Here is an 11,510-nt window from a genome sequence, read left to right as displayed (position 1 = left end):
TTTTTTTTTTTTTTTTGCATAGCATTCAGCTTCTGGATGTGGAAGCAATGAGATTATCTATCCTATGCTCACAACCCTGTCATTCACCAAGGGAATTATTGCCTTCTGAAAAAGATGTTAACATTAAATACATTCTGCTCATTTCTGATGGCAGATCAAGCAAAGGCTGGCACTATCAGGTGACATTTCCAACAAAAAACTGAACACTAAGACCCTGGCTTTGCACAATAGAACCTTTGTGCATTAAATGAATCTGTCACTTCAGCTACCCCTGCATATGAAGGCCATATTACAAGTATTTAACTCTTCATTTAAATGTGCACAAAATGTGTTTTTAAGAGCACTAGCACAGAACAAAAAGCTTTGTTTAAGAGAAAAAACCTAGAGCCAGCAAGTACATTATAGCATCAAGAGGCTGTATAACCTTGCCCACACAGCATGCTCTGACTGCACACTTCAGTGTTCATCTAAAACAGAGGTACCAAACATACAGCCCACAGATGGCATCCAGCCTACGGGTCTCTAGACCAACCTCATGTGCCACATTAGGCCGCAGCTGCATGCTGCACACAGGCTGAATGTAGCACAGGAGTTTTATCTGGGCTGTGTGCTTGTGTTGACTAACCCTGTTCACCAGCTCCAGGGCCAATCCAGTTTGGTCCATGTGCCAGAGTCAGAGCAATGCAGCTGATACAACAGAACCAGAGGCAGAGCATGGGGCTTGGCTAGCCAGTCTGCATGCCAGAGCAATGCAGCCATGTGCCACAGCCAGAGCATGGGGCCAGCGTGGTGGGGTTGATGCGACAGAGCCAGAGTCCAATGCAACCCACATGTCAGCCACAGTATGGGGCCTGTGCGGTCCAGTCCAGTCCAGATGTCAAAGGGAGGGACTCATCTGGTCCAATCAACGTGTTGCAAGCAGCACATGCTAGACCCCAGGCTTGCTCTGCACATAGAGTGCAGGCTGGACCTGGTTGCTGCATCCAAGTCAGGGGGTCCGAAGTGTGGGCTGCAGGTTGCACCCCGCCAGACTGGCCCTGTACACTAGCTCTGGCACACCCAGCCAGCCTGAGGCCTGATCCAGACAAGCCGCAAAGCTGGCACATGGAGTTGGTAAGGGGCAGATGCCACACACAGAACAAGCCCCAGAGCATGGCTGGCTCACGTCACATGTCATGTGTGGGTTGGACACAATGCCTAAGGCCCTAATGGATTCAAAGCAGAAGTGGGCTGTGCTGTGGCTTCTTTAGTTTTGTGGGTTCCCCCACATGCCTCTACATGCTGATTGGTGATGGGGCCCCACTTGCAGTTCACAGTTTTTGCTTCCCTGCTGATCAGGAGCAGTTTTTAAATTTGGTGCTGCTTTTGCCTCCCCTCTACTGATTGGCTGAGGGGCCCTGGTGGCCTACTTGCTTGCTGCTGACTGGGTGGAGACACGAATACAGTACCAAGTTTAAAATTGCAGTTTCCCCTTCCCTGCCAATCAGGAGCAAGCCACCAGTGGGGTCACTTCACCAGTCAGTGGCAGTGGGCATGTGTGGGGGAAGCTGCAAGATTAAAGGAGTGGCAGCACAGCCCACTTCTGCTGTGAATCCAGTACAGCCCTATTAACACTGGACAGAGCATGGAGGGCTGGCCCCAATCCAGCCCACAGACCGGCACAGCTAACTTCATCCAGTCCATGGAGGAGCTCGACACCTCTTATCTACAAGATCTTGTTACTCATTCTTGACCTATATTAAGCAGACAGCCATCCCATATTGTCTATCATTCCTAGAATAACAATTGCCTATTGGAAATTAAAGACTGAAAAACACATTCACTCAAAGTATTCAGATTCAAACAGCTAACACCTTAGATCAGGGGTGGGCAATTATTTTGGCTAGCAGGCCATTTAACAAGCTTTGGAGAGCTGTCAAGGGCTATACACACAAAATCTTTCAGAAGATATCACTTTAACAAATTATAGATAAAAACAAACCATATACTAAAAATCAAATATCTACCAGAATATATTTCAATTTGAGTTAAAAAATAATTTTTGTTCTGATTTACATTCCTTCAAGTGTTGTACATAGAGGGGATTGCATAATAGCTCAAAATAGTCTTATTCTTGCATATTGTGTATGAGAAAGGATGGGAGTGTGTGGGGGGGAGCTGCCTACATGCTAGGTCCTGGGAGCCAGCTGGGGATATGGGGAGAGGGGGTGCAGAAGGCACATGCGGCAGGACTCGCCCAGGTAGTTTAGTGCACATACACACCATCCTCTTCCCAGCCCCAGCCAGTGTGCACAGCTTCCCAGCAAGGCTGCTGCCATTGCTGCTGCAGCTGCAGCTACCCAGGTACTGCTTGGTCCCCCTACCTCCAGCAGTGGGTCCTCCTTTTTCTCATGCCCCTTCTGTGCCACTTCAGGTGGGAGGGGGATGCGATGGGATGGGGGGTGGGCAGGCAGCTCCTACCCCAGCACACATGGGGCTCAAGCTCCAAGCTGCCTTCCACCCACTTGGCTGCCCATAGGTGGCTGCTCATTGCACCGGGAAGCTGTGCATACTGGCCAGGGCCAGGGTGGTGCAGTCAGTGGGCGCAGACCAGGTGTGGACAGGAGCACAACACAGGCTGCCCTGGGCAGGGCTCAGCCCCATGCGAAGCACTGGGGGGGGTAGCTGCAGGCTGAATACAAAATCACTTGGGGGGCCAGATCTGGCCTATGGGCATATTTTGCCCACTCCTGTCTTAGAATTCACACCACCTCTTTTTAGATGTCAAAAGCTAGTCTGTTAAAAGAACTGCTTTTTCCAAACCTTTATTGCTTGGCTAGACTGGTAAATAGACATTATAATTTGTCCTTGGTGCTCTGGCAATCTACTTCACAAACAAACAGACTTAATTGCCTGGTTTCTACTTGCTATTCTGTAGCACACTACTGGGCAAGTATTTCCTAGACATCTAAATATTACTTGAAATGTGAATGGAGTGATAGTTAGCTGTATTCGTCTGAAGTCAGACAGAAGGCAGGATAGACATCCAGACTAAGTGAAGCACAGATGCATAAATTTTGGTGAGACAGCTCATTTCATGTACTTCTTCACAGTCAGGGTATCCGGACTGTGGAATAAGCTCCCACCAGAGGTGGTGCAATCACCTAACCTGGAAATCTTCAAGAGGAGACTGGACAGTCACCTTGCTGGGGTCACCTGACCACCAGTTATCTTTCCTGCTTGGTGCAGGGGGCTGGACCCAATGACGTTCTGAGGTCCCTTCTCACCTTACAATCTATGAATCTATGTGGGTGAGGGTGAAGGTCACACCACATCTGTAAAGATGTTCTTGTTCACAAAAGCTTACGTATCTCTGATTCACTTAGTACAGGGGTGGGCAATTATTTTGGGCAGAGGGCCGCTTACTGAGTTTTGGCAAGCCATCAAGGGCCACATGACAGGCAGCCCAGGGCAGATTAATATTAATTTTCTTAATTTTTTAGGGGCCCTGCAGGCCTGACAGAATGGCCTGGTGGGTCGCATCCGGCCCCCAGGCCACATTTTGCCCACCCCTGACTTAGTACGTAAGGTGGATCTCTACCTTGTCTTCCACTTGAACTGTAAACACACACACTTTTAGTAAGACACAACCAAATTACCAACTCAATAAAAATTCTGCTGTTTAGAGAAGCAGTGTTTAGCAAAATGCATTAAAAAGATAGTTTACCTACAACAAAAGGATACTGTTTACTGGCACATTCCAATCTAAATTGTTTAACTTGCTATTTTAACTCAAAGTGTTCTAAGGCCAGAGAGCTACAGAACTCATTTATTCAAAAGATTCTTTCAATCCAATAAAGAAAAAGTATATATGAGAATGTCTTCCTGAAATTCATGTGATTACAGCTGGCACAATGGCAAGAAATTGCTTATTTATGTTACTGTCACACCCTCTTTTCCCCATGTACCACCTTGTTCATTTTTCCTGCTTATATTTTGTCATAATCCCAAAACAAGCTGTTCGGGGCAGGAAATATCCTTGTATATCATGTCTGTTCATTTTTTTAGAAAAATGAGGACTGATTAGAGTTAGTAGTTCTACTAATATAAACAAGTTATAAGAATTCTGCACAGCTAAAAAAGGACATTTACTATTCGCACAGATCATTTATCAGTCTAGTCAAGCAAACAATTGATACACCCTCTCACCCATAGAGGGGCGAGTTGTTTTGTTTTGTTTTAAAGAAACAAACCAAAAAACCAAACAACCTCCAATAAGAGATTTCTGTTGCCTCTATTACCAATTACTTAAATCTAAGATAGAGCTTGACCAGTTTATGTTAGGGATTATATATTGTAGTTTCTTATACAGGACCAATAGGTCCCTTCTAACTGCAGTCCAACTGGCTTATACCCACTTATTCTCAGGTCACGGCCCTTTAACTAGCTCTTCTTCCTCCCATATGTATTTGCAGATCCCCCTTATCAGCCTTCATTTTACAAGGCTTAACAAGCCAAGCTCTTCAGCTCCTCTTTAAAAAAAAAAAAGGAAAAGCGGATCTCCACTCCCCAAACATTCTAGTAACCCTTTTCTGCATTTGTTCCAATTTAGTTAATATTTCTTGAAAGTTGGTGGACCAAAACTGTATGCAACATTCTAGGCGAGGGATCAGTTCTTTGTACAGTGGCATTCATAGTTCCCTATTCATCCCTTAAGTATCTTGTTCAATCCACTTTAGTATGGAATTTGCCCTTTTCACTAACATACCACAGGGATGGCTCTCAGTCGCCTTGTGTTAAGTCTAACACACATGGGTCTCTCATCTATCACTTGCAAAGGAAGAGCTTCCAATTTATGGTAGACTTTGGCAGTTCTGAGGCTTAAATCTAGGATTTTGTACTATTCAGTTTCATCCCATTTCTAATAATCCAATCCTCAAAATCATCCAGACCTTCCTGCATGAGTTGGATATTCCAACTATCCTCTGTGTTAACAGTGGCTCCCAACTCTGAGTCATTAGTATACTTCTTGTGTCACTGAAAAATACCAGTATTAAATGAGTTTGGGCCCAAAACCTCAAGAACTCCACTTGTAACATCTCTCAGCCTGCTAATTGCCTTATCTCACACAATATGTTATGCTTCCCCCTTTAGCCCATTTCTTACCTACATTATAATTCCTCTGTTAATCCCTGTTTGCTGTGGTACCATATCAAACTGTTTTACTGAAGTTCAGATAAAGAAAATACAGAAAATTTCATTCATCTAAAAAATATGGTTTCTTATGAAAATAACATATTTGGTTAGTCTGGCATGATCTACCTTTGAAACATTTTTATCCAATATTTAAATTGGTCTTCCTGTCTGTATTTTCCCCTTCAAAATTTGTTTTAAAGCTCTGATTATTACTGAGATATGACTAACAGACCTGCAACTGTCTAGATCTTTTTTCCCTTTTTAAAAATAGGTACTATATTTGCTGTTCTCCAATCGTGCAGCACCACCCACAACTTACTAGATGCATTAGGAGCCTTGTTACCAAACCATCAATTATGTGACAGTTCTTTCACATTCTCTGATGGAGATTATCTGGTACCACAACAGATGGCAGAAAGCTCCAAGTTTCCCTACCAACTCAGATATGGTAATTTTCATATCTACTCCTCTTTCCCTCTTAGAATGACTTATTTTTCCAGTAATTGGAGCAAATGAGTGCAATTACACACTTTGGCAGCAATATCATACACAAAAGAATGCCTTGATTATCACTATAAACATTTATTAGATACTAACTGTCCAGAAATAATACCTTCAATGATCATTTTGCCATTCTGCTGCAGGCTAAGTATTTGAATCTCTATATGATGTTTCATAACTCCAAGAAGATTTCCTGATCCTGTGGAACAAAAGATTGTTTTTAGACTAGTTGTGAAGCAGTCAGATGATCATGTGTAAAACTGGAGAGGAAAAAAAAAAACAAAAAAAAAAACACTAATGCTCAGGCATCACTGATTCTGAAGTCCTAGAATACACCAGCTGTTTGGGAAAATGTTTCATAACATTTCATTAACACCTTCATTTTATTAATATTCTGGTTAATTATATTTCACAAGCTACAGAATATACTGTAAGACCCTATGGGAGAATTATGGTGCTACTCTGTTGTCAGAATTGCTTAAATTCTGTGCAACTATTAGGTTAACAGGCATTTGCCTACTAAAATGCATCTGAAACAGAACCAGGATGATATCTATTTTTAAAAACTACTCTTAATATGTTGGAGACTTGTTTTCTTAGCAATCCTAAGAAAACAAGTCATTTCTTAGTTGGCTATATCTAATAGCATGACTGCAATTCATTTAGCCTCACCATAAAATCATAGGGGAATAAAAAGCCAGTGAAAAATTACTCTGGAGCCTGTTATGCCCCTTATTATGCCATGTTAAATCATATGTATAACCACTGGTTATAACAAATTGGACCTATAAGATGGTATCAGAACTAACGACCTGGCAAATCGGTGGTATGTCCACTGTAGACCACCAAATGCTGCCAGGTAGCAAGTGAAACTTCAATAACAAAAGTTACTATATGACTGCTGTCATCATTTTTACAAACTAGAGTTAGTTTGATTTATAAACCCTTAGTAAGCATTAACTAGAATGGCTTACTTGTATGTACAACTTTAATCCAAGGGTCTCATATATTTTCCCTATACTACCCTTCTCTCCATACTATGAAACATGACTTGTCCAATAAAAAAGCTCCAAACTGTGCTGCTCAGAGTAGCCCAGGAGGAACAATGACTCAGAATCACAGCCTTAGAGTAAGTTTCCCTGATGTTCTGGAGAGGAATTAAGTTACCCTAAGGCTATACATGGGACATAGCATGCTGCATGATGTGCAAGCGGAGCTACAGTGCCTGGATCAATGGGAGTTGAAGCCTGCATTCAGTCACAGCTCTACCTGGGTGAGGGGAAGCCCAGAGATTCGGCAGAGCTTGCTTCTCCTCCCATGATGGAAGTAGTCACAGGGAATTAGGGGCATCATCCCTGATAGGTTAGACCAGCACATGATTCTGTAAAGTTATGGTATAGTCAAGCAAACTGAGGCTCAGAGACACTTAATGATTTGTTTACAGCAATGCAGGTCTCTAGATCAATCTCAAAAAGATTTTAATAATTCATAGACATTTGTTGTAATCAATGTACCATACAGAACGAATGCTACATTGACTGATTATATCACACTCAGCAGAAGAAATGATGCACTATTAAAAGAAGTTTGTAGAGATCCAGTGATTTTAGTGAGTTACTGGAGACACAAAATGGGGAATTCTGAATGTGCAAGTCTCTGTTGTAATTACAAACAGCCACACTTGCTACCATGCTAGCTGCATTCCTACTCCCATTTCTCTGAACCACAGAATTAATCATCTTATACAAGGTATTATTCACAAATGGCTTGAGAAAGAATTGATCCAGTTTTCAAGTTAATACTATATACTGTATTTTCTTGAATAGCATACACCACCAAATAAAGACATGCACCTTGTTTTTGGAAAGGCAAAATGAAGAAACAAGATTTTCCCAGAGTTAGGTCCACACCAAGCAGAGATACAGCCTAAACTTTTGCTCACTCACGCCTCCCTTTCCTGACCAGGCAAAAGCTACTGTTGTAACTCTTTCACAGGTGAACTGTCAAGCAGCTCTTGACTGCTCTGCCAAAACCTGGAATTGTAGCTGCTGCTGGACTCTATGGGCAGATCTAGAACTTTTTAAAAGAGGTGAAAAACCACCTGCAAGGCTAAGAAATAAGGAGAGACCAAGAGTAGCTAACAGACAGTAGAATGGTCAGAGAAACAATTAAAAAGGAGAAAGGGTCATTAACACCTATGGAGTAAAGAGCCATTAGTAGAAATCAGGTATGTGATGACCTACAAAGTCAATTGACTCCATTAGTGCTGCCTGTATAGAAGTGACTGCTGCTGGTGGACATTTGGTTTTGAACTTTTTGTGGCACAACAATCAAAGCAGGATACAGAATTCTGCACCACTGTGCATCTCCTTTCCCCCACTTCCCCCCCATACACCAAATATGCCCCTGATGGATTCCACCTCTCCATCCAGGCAACTGCTGGAGGGAAGAGAAGGAAACACAACATCAGACACCTTACAGCATCTCCATGCTCATACTGTGGACAGAAAATTATCTTTTCCAATTAAGACACGCAACCCAATTTTGGAAGCCTATTTTGGGAGAAAGATGAGTATCATATATAAGAAAATACAGTACTCATTTCTACTTTAAAGGAAATACTACACACGTCTTAAACAAAAAGTTGACACCAATTTCCTGGGCTTACAGGATGCCTCTTTTGGGAATAGAGAAAAAGAGATACTGTCTTTTTTTGGACGCCAAGTTACCAATACACATTTTCATTCTACATGGCATCTTAACAGTTTTTGTCCAGGAGCTGCAATTATTATTAATAATGTTTAAAGAGTCATCCAGGAACTATAAAACAAGAAACCCAAACAGATCCATGTGATATTTTTAGTTATTTGAAACTATATGGCACCAAACTATATTGTACTCCGCAACTGGAGTACTGTGTCCAGTTCTGGGTGCTGCACTTCAACAAGGACACAGTAAAGCTTGAGAGAGCACACATAAGGGCCACCCGTATGATCAGAGACTTGCACGGCAAGCCATACGACAGAAAGGCTGAGGGATCTGGGATTCTTCAGGCTGAAAAAGAGAAGGCCAAGAGGGGACTTGGTAGCAGCTTACCGTTACATCAGGGTAGTACATCAAGGGCTTGGTGAACAACTCTTTACCAGGGCACCCCTGGGGAAAACCAGCAGTAATGGCTACAAACTCCTGGAAGACTATTTCAGGCTCAACACTAGGAAAAGCTTCTTCACAGTTAGAGAGTCCAGACTGTGAAATAAGCTCCCTCAAGAAGTGGTGCAATCGCCTGCCCTGGAAGTCTAAGGAGGAGACTGGACAGTCACCTTGCTGGGGTCACCAGACCCCAGCTGTCTTTCCTGCCTTGTGCAGGGAGCTGGACCCGATGATCTTCCAAGATCCCTTCCAGCTTCACAATCTATGAATCTATAAGGTTACACACAACTTTTGGACCAAATCCATCAGTGCATACTAACTCCTTGATGTACTGGGCAGTTAAGCTGGGTTCACAGCTGTTTTGCATTCCCATGGCAGCTGAAATAATCTGAAATGTGCACCTCTCTTGTCCTCTACGTGTGCACGTGAATATGCATGCAACACACACACTCCAGTTTTCCCCTTGGCCTTCCCTATAGGGCTGGTGCAAAAAGTATGTTATACATCTATTATAATGATTTCTGTAACTAAAAATGCATACCACAGCAGGAATATCAAACTTTCCTTTTGAAGCTCAGAATGAATGACCACTACCAGAAATTTTTTTTTTCCACACATCTCCCTGAGGTCACAAGCTTCCCTTAGTAAACAAAGTGGCTCCTAATGCTGCTATTTAATACAGAAAAGCATAGCTATTTGGCTCCCTCAATCTGTAACTTACTATCTGTGCCTCACTACTGAGGAATCCACCATCTGCCATAGTTTCAGATCAGTTAAGGCAATTCATGTTCAATCTTTTTTGCCTAGGAGATGCCTGGTAAATTTTTCAAGTCCAGCATATGATCTTTTGCAATGCCCGACTGAAACAGTTATTACTTATACTCTAGACTAGAGCTATTTATTTAAAAAAAGAATATCTCTTTCAGGAAATATAATAGGATCTGCTATAGCTAATCACAAAAACAGACTCAAATAATTCAGAACATTTTTAGAAATGAAAAAGACATCCAAAAACTTCATGAGTTTGGAAGAACACTGGGCTCTGAATTTAGATTTGATTATAAACAGAGTGGATAAAGAAAGCCTATAACTTGTAAAAAACAGGCAAATATGTTTTAATGAGATTTAATTTAAAAAACAAATGAGGAACTATGATGACTTCAAAAAGACCTCAAATTACTACAAATCAGTTATATTACTCTAAAATTTTAGCAGCAAAAGCTATATTATTTAGTCTTACTTTCCTTAAAGATCAAGTCACAGAACTGGTGGATGTCAATACCTAAGTACCTAGAATTTGCTGGACTGCTAAGCCAGCTTTTAACTGCAATGCACCTGCAGAAGAGGCTAGAAAAAAAATCCTCATTTCAGCCTATTTTATTAGTTGAACTCAATGATTAAGAACTAAAGACCAATTTAAAGAAGAAGTGACAGTGCAGGTCTGGGGCCAGGGTAGAGCCATGATCCACTCTTTGCACATCCCTGCAATGGTCACCAGTTCTGCAGGCACAGGCCCTGGCCCTGCCTACCCATCCCACTCTCAAACACCACTTCTTGGCCACCTGTGGCCACATCCCATCCACCCAGCCAAGCACACCCTGCCTGTGGGAGTCCCCAGCTGGTCTTTGTGGAGCCCTCACCCACCTGCTCTATCCACTACCCCCAGCAGTGAGTGCAAGGCAGATGGGTCCGAAGCTGGATAGGATCAATTGGCATCTCCCCACCAGGTGGTGTGAACAGCTGTGTTGGGAGGCCAAGGTTGGGTCACCATCACCCCCCACAGGCCCTCAACAGCTCACAAAAACTCCTTAAGCTGCCTTCCAGTCCAAATAACTGCCCACCGCTAGATTATAGGTACTGTGCCCTTTATCTGCATATCGTCATTGGTAGGCATGGGCAAGTGAGTGAAAAAACCTTTTGTTCTGTGATAACAATATGTTTTAACTGCTTTTATTTTGAATGCAAGAGGCCAGGAAAGTCAGATTTGTGTGCACTGGCCCTGCCTTCTAAAACTGTAAGGGGACTGATACTGTAAAAGAAAAGAAAATTGAGTAAATGTAGCTGAGGGGGTCAGTGCTCACCACGACTTTGTGCAAGTGTAGGTTGAAGGGACCCCTGCCAGCTTCCAAATCACAAAAGAAGGAGAGGCACCATATACGAGTTTTCCTAGGGGAATGGTATAAAGGAATAAATACAGACTTCTTGGGCTTGGATCAAGCATAGTTATAGGGTGAGGACTGTCCCTTGCACTCCAGGCAGGCTGACTCCTGCAAGTCTCCCCAGATGCAGGAGACCGTTTTTAGAACTGCAAGGGGCCTGATCCTTGTTGTGGCAGTGCAGCCTCAGTTCTTTCCCTGCCATGTGGCCTGACGTACGCAAGCCAAGCAAAATGCCTTCATGTGCCATGCTCTGGCACATGGGCTGGGGGTTGCTGACCCCCGGTCTACATGTTAATAGGTTGGTTGGTCAATATTTGGATTGTCTTTACTTAGAAGTTGATCCCACATGGCTTGAAAGATGTATACGCGTACATGAACAATTAATTTCACCACTACATATACCTCATGCTCTTCTGAACACTCAGGTAAAACAAAATGAGCAGTTTCTGTACACTTTTAGGAAATAAAAAACAAACTAAAACCTTTGAACCTATTGTTATATAATACATTACAGCATCTGGAAAA

General features: G+C 42.6%; 1 protein-coding gene across 1 annotated transcript in view; it reads right to left on the bottom strand.

Moving 5' to 3' along the window:
• PIP4K2A (phosphatidylinositol-5-phosphate 4-kinase type 2 alpha) overlaps nucleotides 1-5,892 on the bottom strand; it is a 129,015-nt gene extending 123,123 nt beyond the window's left edge. The window contains exon 1 of the mRNA XM_019508303.1: nucleotides 5,789-5,892. The gene's annotated coding sequence lies outside the window, so the exon portion shown is untranslated. The remainder of the gene's footprint in view (nucleotides 1-5,788) is intronic.
• Between the last annotated feature and the right edge of the window lie 5,618 nt (nucleotides 5,893-11,510).

The sequence above is a fragment of the Gavialis gangeticus genome, unplaced genomic scaffold, assembly GCF_001723915.1.
Source record: "Gavialis gangeticus isolate Ggan-Ray unplaced genomic scaffold, GavGan_comp1, whole genome shotgun sequence".
Classification (NCBI taxonomy): domain Eukaryota; kingdom Metazoa; phylum Chordata; order Crocodylia; family Gavialidae; genus Gavialis; species Gavialis gangeticus.
The sequence above is the reverse complement of the archived record's forward strand: the minus strand, read 5'-3'. Positions and strand labels throughout refer to the sequence as shown.